The sequence below is a fragment of the Mustela putorius genome, unplaced genomic scaffold (assembly GCF_011764305.1).
Source record: "Mustela putorius furo isolate JIRA1106 unplaced genomic scaffold, ASM1176430v1.1 tig00003898_pilon_pilon_pilon, whole genome shotgun sequence".
In the NCBI taxonomy this organism is placed as follows: Eukaryota; Metazoa; Chordata; class Mammalia; order Carnivora; family Mustelidae; genus Mustela; species Mustela putorius.
In genome coordinates, this window is record NW_025422047.1 from 35,455,848 (window position 1) to 35,468,859 (window position 13,012).

Here is a 13,012-nt window from a genome sequence, read left to right on the forward strand (position 1 = left end):
GCCCCAAGCCTCAGATGTGATTGTAGCCGGGCTGACACCTTACTTTCAGCCTAATGAGATCCAGAGCAGAACATTCAGCTAACCTGTGCCCAGACTCCTGACCCACAGAAAACTGTGAGATAATAATTTTGTGTTGTTTTAAGCTGATAAATCTGTAAGAAGTTGTCATGCAGAAATAGAACACTGATAACAAATTTTAACTTCAAATGAAAACATATGATTTATTTACTTTATCTCTTCTTCATTTCCCCTCCCATTATTTAAATGTTATAATGACTTTAGTTCTTCAAATGGTTTATTTTGTTTGTTTCACTGCTATTTTTTATTCTTTTAAATTTCAGTCAGAATTTTGATTCCTCTTAATGTGAAAGAAAGATATTAACAATTATACTCTTTTTTTCCTCCTGATTTCTGCCTTTCACCTAGAGTGAGACATAATGAAGACTGCTGGTGGGAGAAACCTGGCTCCAGTCTGGGGCATCTAAAGATACACAGCTGCACAGTGATGGAAATATTGTGTAATAAAAACAGTACACTTGCTCAGAGTGAATTATTATTAATCTATAAGGAATGTGAGTTAATTGAAAAAGGGTGTATGTTCTTGCCAGTTGATAAAACTCAGCTGTGTTTCTCAGGGATGCTGTGCCCTACCTATTGAAATCATCCCCTGAGATGCTCAGGGAAAACAAGTAAAAGCTACCAGGAAAAGGCTAAGGGAAATTAAGTTAAGTGTAGAAACTCTGCCGAGGAAGCTAAAGGATAATTTAAGTTTATCTGATGTCAAGAGGCTTAGGTATAATTTAATGCTGGGAAGATAAACAGCAGTTTCATCTAATTGGGAACCCCCAGTATCATCGGGTTTCCTCATCCTCTTCAATCTGCTTGAATCCTTTGCTGTTAAGGAAGATGGATTTTATAGAGATCTTTGGAAGTGTGGTAATGTCTTGCAACACTACTCTGTATGCATTCCAGGTTATTACCATTAAGAGTCTCTTCTATAACCCAAATTGTGTTCTGGGTTTAGTTTAGATTCAACAGGAAAGTTTGAAAATGACAAACAGTATTTCCAGTGTTATGAACCCATCATTGTGTTTGAGTTGTGAGTAGGAGAAACCAATTTTAGTTACCTTAAGCAAAAGGGCTTTTTTTGGTTGGGTAGGATCTCAGTTCCTGGGATTGATGGAAAGTATAGAGAACCTGGCTCAGACACCTAGTGCTATAACTAAAGTAAATGTATGGGAGATTGAAGAACTAGGATAGGGAGTCTGAAAGGCTGAACCCCCAGACCATGGGTGATAGGTGGAAAAAAAAAATCTCATCTTTCAGAGGGACTCTTAAGGGACTTCTTTGAATTTCATCAAAGGTTGAGGGTAGGGCACCTTGATTATAGTTCCACTAAGACTGTATCCCATGAAAGAGAAAGTTTCCCAAAGGAGACAGAGGAATTACTGGCAAGGATGTCTGGATGCCAGGTAGTGGAAGAAAGTTCTGAGGATCACATGGTGTCTAGAATTTGCAAGCCTGAAGGGAATCTAGGTCCTCTTCAGGGCTGCAAACGGCTAAACTGAAAAGGGATGCAGGGGAAAGCAAGGATGTCATCAAACATTAAGCTAGACTAAGAAAAGCAATGTCCTCATTCACTAAGCTAGATCAAAAAAGCACCTCTAAATCTGGGAATTTAAACCTTTCTGCTTTGAAATGGTCATATTCCAAGTCGTGAAGGGAGAGGATTTCGGTGTTTCTTCTTGCCTGCAAAGTTTCTCCCCGTTGCCCAATTAATTTAAGACTCAGTGTTCAGAATATTATTATAATATTATTTCTCTTTACTTCTGCTTGCGTAATAACCAGGCCTTCTTTGTTTGTTGTTGTATTATTCCTTCTAAAGTTTTCCTACTCTGTTGCAGAAAGTGCTACTTGGATTGTGAAGTCCTCTTCAAGTTACAAAATGTACAGGAGACTGCTTTCTGAATTTCTAAGAGTTTGTTCTTTTTTTTTTTTTTTTTTTTTTTTTTAGATCGATTCTTCACTGGGACAGTTAAGCTGAGATTTGATATTATCTTAATACTTCAATAGGAAATCCTCAGTTACATAAAAGTGAATTACTTTGCTATAGTTTGGACAGCTGTATCTGTTCTTCCCATCACTTGGCCGCTCAGGTCCTTTGCATAAGTTTCTTTAGAAGGAAGTTGGATGCTGAACTAGGCAGCATCCTTTCAGAGGCTGTGAACATCCAATTGGAGTGTGGTTGTGTTGTAAGCCTGAGAAATGGTTACCACGAAGATAATGTGATTGACTTTTCTATCACCACTTTAAAAAATAATTATGTTCTTGACTGCTACTTGAGGAAAGAAAATATTATCAAATTAGATTTTTCTTCCCATTTAAAAGTAGAAACCTTTCCTAATTGCTCAAGAAAAATGAAGCCTGTATGATTCCTTGAGGCACATATAAGCCTACATGTGGAAGACTTAGTAGTCTTATCTAACTGCTTATTTAAAAGTCAGTAAAAACTTAGTAAAGGTATACCTGATTATATTTTAATATTCTAGGTTTTTCAGCTTTATAATTAAATTAAAAGTGTCTGTATAGAAATTTGCTTCAATGATTTTAGGGAAAAGAAAATGTTCTTTGGGGGATGGGACAAGAGAATCTATTCCTTCTTTAGCAGCTTTCTTTCACTTTAGTGCCTTTTTTCTTTTGAGACAATTTTTTTTTCTTTTTCCTTTAGAGAAGCTTAAAGTTCTTCCTTAGTTTCCCCTTCTGTCTCATTTTCCACAGCCATCAACTCCTGTCTCATAAATATCTCTGGAAAACCTCTCATTCACTCCTTTCCCACTGCCCAAGTTCAGACTTGCATCATCTATTTTGGAGACAATGCAACAGTTTCTATTTTTGACTTCTTCCATCTCAGTTCACCTTTCCTATTGCCACCAGAATTATTGTCCTCAAATGCAAAACTCTCCTGCTTAAAACCCTTCTGCAGTTCTCTTTCAATTGTGGATTAAAACCCAGACGTAGGATCATAAGGTCCTCAGTGCTGTATCTTCTGCAGTTTTCTTTCTTGTCAACCATTCCTATCCACACATGTTCCAGAAACACTGGACCATTAGGTATCAAATGCAAAAAAATCATTGCCAAGACCAATGTCAGGGAGCTTACCAGCTGCATATGTTTCTTTCTTGGAGTTTTATGATTTCATAAATCATAAATATGATTTCACTTTATAATTGAAGTCTTTAATCTGTTTTGAATTAATTTTTGTGTATGGTATAAGACAGTGATCTAATTTTGTTCTTTAGCATGTGGCTGTCCGGTTTTCCTAACACCATTTGTTAAAGAGACTTTTCATTTCCCATTGTGTATTCTTGCGTTTTGTCATAAATTAGTTGACCATATATGCCTGGGTGTATTTTTAGGCTCTGTTTTCTATTCTGTTGATTTATTTGTCTGTTTTTGTGCCAATACTATAAAGTTTTGGTATTATAGCTTTGCAATGTTATTTGAAATCAGTGAGTATAATGCCTCCAACATTGTTGTTCTTCTTCTTTTTTTAAATATTTTATTTATTTGACAGAGAGATCACAAGTAGGCAGAGAGGCAGGCAGAGAGAGAGGAGGAAGCAGGCTCCCTGCGGAGCAGAGAGTCTGATGTGGGGCTCGATCCCAGGACCCTGAGATCATGACCTGAGCCGAAGACAAGGGCTTTAACCCACTGAGCCACCCAGGCGCCCCCTTCTTTTTTTTTTTTAATTAAAAGAATTTTTTTTTTTTTTTTTAAATTTGACAGACTGTGATCATGAGTAGGTAGAGAGGCAGGCAGAAAGAGAGAGAGAGAGGAGGAAGCAGGCTCCTTGCTGAGCAGAGAGCCCAATGTGGGGCTTGATCCCAGGACCCTGGGACCATGACCTGAGTCGAAGGCAGAGGCTTTAACCCACTGAGCCACCCAGGCGCCCCTATGCTATTGATTTCTAATTTAATTTCATTATGATTGGAAAAGATACTTGTATGATTACAATCTTCTTGAATTTGGTAAGACTTGTTTTGTGGCCCAATATGGTCTATTTTGGAGAAGAATCTGTGTTCACTTGAGAAGAATCTGTATTCTGTTGCTATTGGATGGAATGTTCTTTATGTATCCTAGATTTATTTGTTCTAACATGTACTATAAGTTCAATGTTTCCTTATTGATCTTCTGTCTGGCGATTCTGTACATTATTGAAAGTGGGGCATTGCTGTGTATTCTCTCTTCAATTTGTCTTTGCTGTATACATTTAGGAGTTCTGACGTTTAGAGCATAAATGTTTAGAATTTTATGTTCTTGTTCAACGTTTGTATAATGTGATTCTTGGTCTCTTGTAACAGTTTTTTATTTGAAGTCTATTTTGTCTGATGTTAGTATAAGCACTCCTGCTTTCTTTTGGTTGCCATTTGCATGGATTTTGTTAATCCTTTCACTTGCAGCTTATGTGTGTCTTTGCATCTAAAATAAGTCTCTCGTTAAAAATGTAATGATCTGAAGTGACACATGCACCCTGATGTTTATAGCAGCAATATCCACAATAGCCAAACTATGCAAAGAGCCAAGATCTCCATTCACAGATGAATGGGTAAAAAAGATTTGGTTTATAGGGGAGCCAGTGTGGCTCAGTCATTAGGCCTTTGTCTTCAGCTCAGATAGTGATCCCAAGATCCTGGGATTGAGCCCTGTATCGGGCTCCTTGCTAGACAGGAGGCCTCCTTCTCCCTCTCCCACACCCCCTGCTTGTGTTTTTCTCTCTCTCTGTGTCTCTCTCTGTCAAATAAGTAAATAAATCTTAATAATAGTAATAATAATAAAAAGAAGATGTGGTTTTATATATACAATGGAATATTACTCAACCATCAGAAAGAATGAATACTTACCATTTACATTGATGTGGATGGAACTGAAGGTATTATGCTGAGTGAAATAAGCCAATCAGAGAAAGGCAGTTATCATATGGTTTCATTCATATGTGGAATATAACAAACAGTGCAAAGAGGATCATAAGGGAAGGGAGGGAAAGCTGAATGGGAAGTAATCAGAGAGGGAGACAAACCTTGAAAGACTCTTTTTTTTTTTTTTTAAGATTTTATTTATTTGACAGACAGATCACAAGTAGGCAGAGAGGCAGGCAGAGAGAGAGGGAGGGGGAAGCAGGCTCCCTGCTGAGCAGAGAGCCTGATGTGGAGCTCGATCCCACCTGGGATCATGACCTGAGCCAAAGACAGACGCTTTAACCCACTGAGCCACCCAGGTGCCCTGAAAGACTCTTAATTATAGGGAACAACCTGAGGGTTGCTGGAGGAGAGGTAGATGGGGGGAATGGGGTAACCAGGTGATACTCATTAAGGAGGGCACATGAAGTGTTGGGTGTTATATGCAACTGGGTGTTGTATGCAACTGATTAGTTATTGAACTCTTCCTTTTGAAACTAATGATCTAGTATGTGTTGGCTAATTGAATGAAATGAAATAAATGAAAAATGAATAAATTAAATAAAAAATAAAACGAGTCCTTTGTAATCAGTATATAATTGGATCTTTTATTTTTATTTTTCTAGAGATTTTATTTATTTATTTGACAGAGATAGATCACAAGTAGGCAGAGAGGCAGGTAAAGAGAAAGAGGGGGAAGCAGGCTACTCACTGAGCAGAGAGCCCAATGCTGGGCTCCATCCCAGGACCCTGAGATCCAACGTGAGCTGAAGGCAGAGGTTTAACCCATTGAGCCACCCAGGTGCCCCTATAATTGGATCTTTTAAAAAACCTACTCAGCCAATTTATGTCATTTGATGGGAATTTAATCCATTTACATTTACATTAATTACTGATAATGAAATATTTATTATTGCTAATTTTGTTAATTGTTTTCTGTATATTTTTTATTTTATTATTTTATTTATTTTTTTGGCAGGGGGCAGGGAGAGAGGAAGGGAAGACAGAGTGGGAAAGAGAATATTAAGTAGGCTTGATCTCAGGTAACTGAGATCATGACCTGAGGAGAAAGAGGTACAAGATATACCCAAAATAGGAACTCCTGGTTATTTAGTCAGACAATTAACTAACTATGTCAACTAAGTAACTAAGTGTTCCTGTTTTGGGTATATCTTGTACCTTTTTTTTCTCTTCTTTTTTGTCTGTCTTCCTGTGTTTCATTGACTTTTGGTAATGATGTGGTTTGAATTCTTTCTCATTTCCTTTGATGTGTATTTTATAGATAATTTCTTTGTGGTCAGCATTCCAATTATGTAAATAATCTTAAAGTTATAGCTTCTATTTTAAACTGATAACAACCAGTTACACACAAAATGCCTTTACTGTTCCAACGTCCTTTTTTGTTATTGTCACAACATCTTTGTATATTATATACTCATTTTCATAGACTTATGGTTTAAAAAAGTGTTTCTGTCCTTTAAATTCTATGCTGCAAAATTAAAATTAACACAGGGTACTGTGTTCATTCATGTATTTAGCTTTACTGGAGAATCTTATTTTTTCATATGGCTTTGTGTTACTCTCTATTGTCCTTATGTTTCAATGTGAATAACTCCCTTTAGCATTTCTTGTTAAGCAGGTTTAATGGTAATGAATTCCCTCAGCTTTTTTGAATTAAAAAAAAATTTTTTTAAATCTAGGTACATCTTAATATCTTTCTTTAAAATTGAGATGTATTGGGGGGACACCTGGATGGCTTAGTCAGTTAAGCATCTGCCTTGAGCACGGGTTATGATCCCAGTATCCTAGGTTTGACCCCACATTGAGCTCCCTGCTCAGTGCGGAGACTGCTCCCCCACTTCCTCTCCCCATTGATAGTGTTCTCTTTCAAAGAAATAAATAAAATCTTAAAAAAAAATTGAGATGTATTTGCCATATGATATTGTATTAGCTTTAGGTATACAGTATTGTGATCCAATGTTTGTATATATTGTGAAATGATCACCACATAAGTTAGTTAACATCTTTCCTTCAATTTTTTTTTTTTTTTAAATATTTCATTTATTTACTTGACAGAGAGAGTGAGAGAGTGAGCAGCTTCCAAGATTCTCTTTTGGACCTTCTCTTGGATCTTCGAAGATTATCTTTTGATCTTTTACTTTTTTTTTTAAGATTTTATTTATTTATTTGACAGAGAGAGAGATCACAAGTAGGCAGAGAGGCAGGCAGAGAGAGAGAGGGGGAAGCTGGCTCCCCGCTGAGCAGAGAGCCCGATGAAGGGCTTGATCCCAGGACCCTGTGATCATGGCCTGAGCTGAAGGCAGAGGCTTAACCCACTGAGCCACCTAGGCACCCCAAGGTCTTTTACTTTTGACAGTTTCGTTATAATATATCTTTGTGTGGCTCTTTTTGGATTTATTCTAGTTAGAGTTTTTTTAAATTTTAAAATTTGTACATCCATTTCTTTCCTCAGATTTGAGAGGTTTGGCCCATTATTTTTTCAGATAAGCTATTTGCCTCTTTCTTTTTTTCTCCTTCAGAGATTTCCATAATGTATATGCTTATCTGCTTGTTGGTGTTCTATCACTTTGTTAGGCTCTTTTCACTTTTTTCCCGGTTCTTTTTTGTTTTTGTTTCTTGGAATTGATGATTTGAAATGGCTTGTCTAAATTCTCTTATTCTTTCACCCAATCAAGTATGCTGTTAAAGCCCACTAATTAAAATTTCAGCTTAGTTACTGTATTATGCAGCTCTAGAATTTGTGTTTGGTTCTTTTTTCATGGTTTCTGTTTCTTGTTTATATTCTTATTTTGTTCATGCATTATTTTCTTGATTTCATTTAGTTATCTGTGTTCTTTTTTAGTTGATAGAACATCTATTTTGATATTTTAAATTCTTTGTCAGGCAGCTCTTGATTTGCATTTCTTTAGAATTGTTTTCTGGTATATTATTTTGTACCTTTGATTGGGCTATGATTATCTGTTTGTAATTTCTCATTGGATTTGGACATTTAAAAAACAATCACCTCTCTCAGTCCTTGTGTACAAGCTTTATACAGGGGAATACCTTTACCAATCAGCCTGGTTAGAGGTTCTAGGACCTTTGAAACTTTTTCTGATCTCTTGCTCTTCTTGGCATGTGCCTGCGGAACTTTAGCTCGAATGTTTTCAGCAGCTTCCGAACTGTGGTGTGGTCCTGTCAGCACTCAGAGTAGTCAAAGACAGACACGAAAGTCTTTTACAAGGCAGAATTTTGAATGTAGAGTGTCCTTCATATTTCCATGCTGAGGAAGGAGCTCTGGTATGAAGTTTCCTCCTAGATGCTCTATGCTATGCTGCATAGGGTAAGGGATATGGACAGATGTGCCAAATGGTACAAAATTTCCTACTCTTTTCACTGGAATCTCTTCTTAGTTTTCCAGTGGCCTGGATGCTGTAGCTTTTTTTTTTACCTCTTGAGTTCTCACAGAGGTATTCTGGTACATGTATTGTTAAGTCAGTGTTTCTATGAGAAAAAGAGAGCCAGTAGTTTTATAGTTCATCATATTCTTAGAAATAACCCTTTAAAGCAAAATTATTATTTATAATTAGGATCTATTGTCTATTAATAATGATCTCTTCTTCTATTGTACTATGAAATAATGTGCTTTGAAATACATTTGTTTTCATGTTTAGTTTATCCTGACCTGCATTTTTGGTGTATCACTTTATTTTAGGGGAAGACAGGCTCATCTTTGGGTTCCTTAAGTTACAGTGAAGTATTTGCCTATATAGTACAAACATCATATTTTTTGATATGTAATTTTTTAAAAAAGAGATTATTTGTGTTCAGATAATAAACTACCATGTAGGCTTGCTGTGTGTATGGGTGTATGCATGAGAATGTGTATGTGCATATATACATGTGTATGTAATGAGGAGGCCAAGGAAAGAGTAGGATTTTTCCTCCAGATTTATTACAAGTAGGATACCTGCATTTGAGACTAGTGGAAAATAGGGTGTTTGTTTTGGAATTCATTTATGGATGCATTGAAAGGGAAGAGTTCGGATTATAGGGTATGGTCTTTTGAAATTAGTAAACTCTGAATAGTTATTTATTGCTACTGTTTCTCACTGCCAAGGCCATTGTGTGATATTGCTAATAAACGTGTATTTACTACTTACCTTAAGGTAACTGTTATGGGTTGAATTTTATCATTTCCAAAAAAGATACATTGGAGTCCCCAAGTACCTCTGACTGTGACCTTACTTGGAGATAAGGTCTTTACAGAGGTAATTGAGTTAAAATGATGTGGTTAGGGGAGGCTTTAATCCAATATGCCTGGTGTCCTTATAAAGTGGGGAAGTTTAGGGCACCTGGGTGGCTCAGTTGGTGAAGCAACTGCCTTTGGCTCAGGTCATGATTCTGGAGTCCTGGGAACAATTCCCGCATCAGGCTCCCTCCTCATCAGGGAGTCTGCTTCTACCTTTGCCTTTCTCCCGTCTCATGCTCTCTCTAAGTCTCTCTCTCATTCTCTTTCTTTCAAATAAAAAAATAAAATCTTTAAAAAAAGGAGGGGGAAATTCGGATGTAGAGAGAGACACACAGGCAGGGGCATCGTGTGACTATCAAGGCAGACTTTGGGGTGATATGTTATAAGGCAAGGGACAACAAAGATTGCCAGGAAATCACTAAAAACTAGGAGACAGGCATAGACCAAATTGTTCCTCACAGCCTTCAGATAGCAACAACCCCACTGAAAGCTTGAATGGGAGTTCCAGCCTCCAGACTTTGAGACCACAAATTTCTGTGTAAGCCACTCAGTTTGTGGTACAGGAGTCCTAGGAAATGAGTACAGAACCTCTTAAATTATGTTGCATAGTTAAAACGAATCTTTGTAAATGATTATCAAAATTGTGCTGTATCCATTACTATAAACACATTCTAGGGTGTATGTAGGTTTATGTTATTACTTGTCAATGCTTTAGAGTCTCCCTTTCAATCTAAAATTTTCTACTCTTATCTCACTCAAATGTTTTAACATTTATAGTGTTAGCATGCAGACACACAAGGTTCTTTTATGATCTTGGGGGCGATATTTGGTAAAATAAATTGATAACTTCATGTGAAATCTTTTAGAGTCACCATCATCTCTGTTTTTCTCATAAGAGATGTTTGGGTAGGACTCAGACGCTTTCATAATTGTGTGAGGAATTGTGTGAATTGTTGTGGCCAAAGAAGAAAGATGAACACTTTCGACCTATCTAGTTTTAGTTCCAGGTTTTATTTTTATTTTTATTTTTATTTTTTTTTTCCTTACAAGGATTTTACTCATCAAATCAGGCTTTTTCCTTTAGAGATTATTTTGCAACATAGATTACTATCACTTTAACTCATTCAACTTTGGGGTAAATCAAATTTGCTGAGCAAGATGTAAGATACAATACAGTTATTTGTGTGTGTAATAGTAAGGGGAAGAAGAGTGAATGGCTTGTAACAGATGCTGTGTTTACAAATGTCAGAATTTTCAATGAGCCCACGACTTTAAAAGGTCATACCATTTTATATTTATACATTTTAAACTCAGTAATAAATAAAGGGCATGTGCTATACATTCTACTTTAAATGGATTGGTTTTCCAATTTTCTGTGTCAAAAGATGGCTTTACCATCTGCTGCTGTTTTATAACATTCCTTCAAACCCAAGCCTTTCCTCTTTCCTTATGTGCTTGTTAACTTTCAGGAGGTGCTATCACCAAGACCTCACAATGTGGAGCTTTATAATATTTGTCCAACAGTGATATGAATGATTGATTTGGAACAGCCCTCAATGCCAGAAATACATCTGGAGTAGAATTATATGAATGCTAAGATCATTGTTAAAATTCTGGTCAGCATGACTTTGTAAGCAGATCACGCTATAGTCCTTTTCTGCATATCAATCTGATTAAGGCTTGTTTGTTCAAATCAAAGTTAAATTAAAAATTTCTATATCTCTAATATTATTGTGTACTTTATTTGTTGTGAATTGAGAGAAGAATGTTATAGTCTCCTACTGTGATTATAGATTTATTTTTTGCATTTCTATCAGATTTTATGTTTTAAGACTACCTAATTTCTTGATATATCTTGTCTGTGTGCTTTATCATATGAAAAATCCTGATTTTATATATATATATAAATACATATATATGTAATATGTATATGCATATATATGTATATATACAATATGTATACATATATAATATGTATATGTATGTATGTATAATATGTGTATATAATATGTATAATATGTATATAATATGCATATGTGTATTATATGTATTTATATATATAAAATCAGGATTTTTCATATGATAAAGATAAAGGATATCATATTCATATATATATATATACATACTCACTTGATATTTTGTACTTTATGTCTGATTACTCTTTTTATTTTGAATTGTTTTTTAAATTTTTAATTTTCAAATTGAGGTAAAAATTGAAGTGTACTTCACTTTTTTCCTTCAAATTTTCATTTAAATTCTAGTTAGTTAACATACAGTGCAATATTGATTTCAGGAGTAGAGTTCAGTTGTTCATCACTTACATACAACACCCAATGCTCATGATAGCAGGTGCCTTTCTAAACCCCTATCACCCATCTAGCCCATCCCCCACCCACCTCCCTCCATCAACCCTCTGTTTGTCCTCTATCCTTATCAAAAGTTATCCTGTCAAAAGTTAAAAATAGAGCTACATTATGACCCAGAAATTGTACTACTAGGTATTTATCCAAAGTATACAAACAGTGATGCAAAGGGGCACATGCACCCCAATATTTAAAACAGAAATATCCGCAATAGCCAAAATATGGAGAGCCCAGGTGTCCATCAACAGATGAATGGATAAAAAAGAGGTGGTATATATATACTATGGAATATTTCTCAACCATTAAAAAGAATGAAGTCTTGCACTTTGCAATGACATAGATGGAACTAGAGGGTATGAAGTGAAATAAGTCAGTCAGAGAAAGATAAATGCCATGTGATTTCACTCATATGTGGGATTTAAGAAACAAAATAGATGAGCTTGGAGGATGGGAAGGGAAAAATAAAGTAGATGAAAATAAAGCAGAAGGCAAACCATAACAGATGCTGAACTCTAGGAAACAAACTGAGTGTTGCAGGAGGGGCGGGGGTGGGGTGAAGTGATAATTGGGGGATGGGCATTAAGGAGGGCACTGGATGTAAAGAGTACTGTTGTATGCAACTGATGAATCACTAAATTCTACTCCCGAAGCTAATAATACAGTATATGTTAACTAAATTGAATTTAAGTAAAGAATTTTAAAAAAAGCAAAGTCTGGTTTGTTTTCCTTTCTCCATTTTTGTTTCCTCTCCCATATATTCATCTGTTTTGTTTCTTAAATTCCACATATGATGAATTCATATAGAGTATACTTTACTTTTTAAAAGCATTTAATATCTACTTACTTTTGTTCTGAGTCGTTTGGTTTGGGATGTGTCTGGGATAGAGAGCCTATAGCTGGGTTTAAGAATACACATATTGTATTATGTGTAAGGCTTTCTACCTTTTTTTTTTTTAAAGATTCTATTTATTTATTTGACAGACAGAGATCACAACAGGGTAGAGAGGCTTGCAAGAGAGGGGGGAAGCAGGCTCCCTGCTGAGCAGAGAGCCCAATGTGGGGCTCAATCCCAGGACCCTGGGATCATGACCTGAGCCGAAGGCAGAGGCTTTAACCCACTGAGCCACCCAGGTGCCCCAGCTTTCTACTTTTAATAGAGTAAAAGAGTACTTAATTTGCCATTTCTTATTATTGTTGATATGTTTTGGATTATTCTTGCAATGTTACTTTGTAATGTATGTCTTCTATACTTCTAAATTATTATTTTTTTCATCTTCCCAATTTTCTGCTCTTGTTTTGATTGGAATATTTGTGTTCTGTTTTTCCCTTGCTATGGTTAGGAAATTATATGTTCTATTCCTTTGGATTCTAGAGGTTATTAACCTTTACTTTTATTTTTTATTTTTATTTATTTATTTTTTTAAAAGATTTTATTTATTTAC

The 13,012-nt window shown here is 35.8% G+C and overlaps 1 long non-coding RNA gene across 2 annotated transcripts in view; it reads left to right on the forward strand.

Annotated features, from left to right (window-relative positions):
* Positions 1-570, forward strand: part of LOC123388288 — a 91,171-nt gene extending 90,601 nt beyond the window's left edge. Inside the window, exon 5 of one of the 2 annotated variants that reach the window (XR_006602835.1) lies at positions 427-570. This is a non-coding gene — a long non-coding RNA (uncharacterized LOC123388288). The remainder of the gene's footprint in view (positions 1-426) is intronic. The other variant, XR_006602837.1, reaches the window with a different exon arrangement.
* The last annotated feature ends 12,442 nt before the right edge of the window (positions 571-13,012 follow it).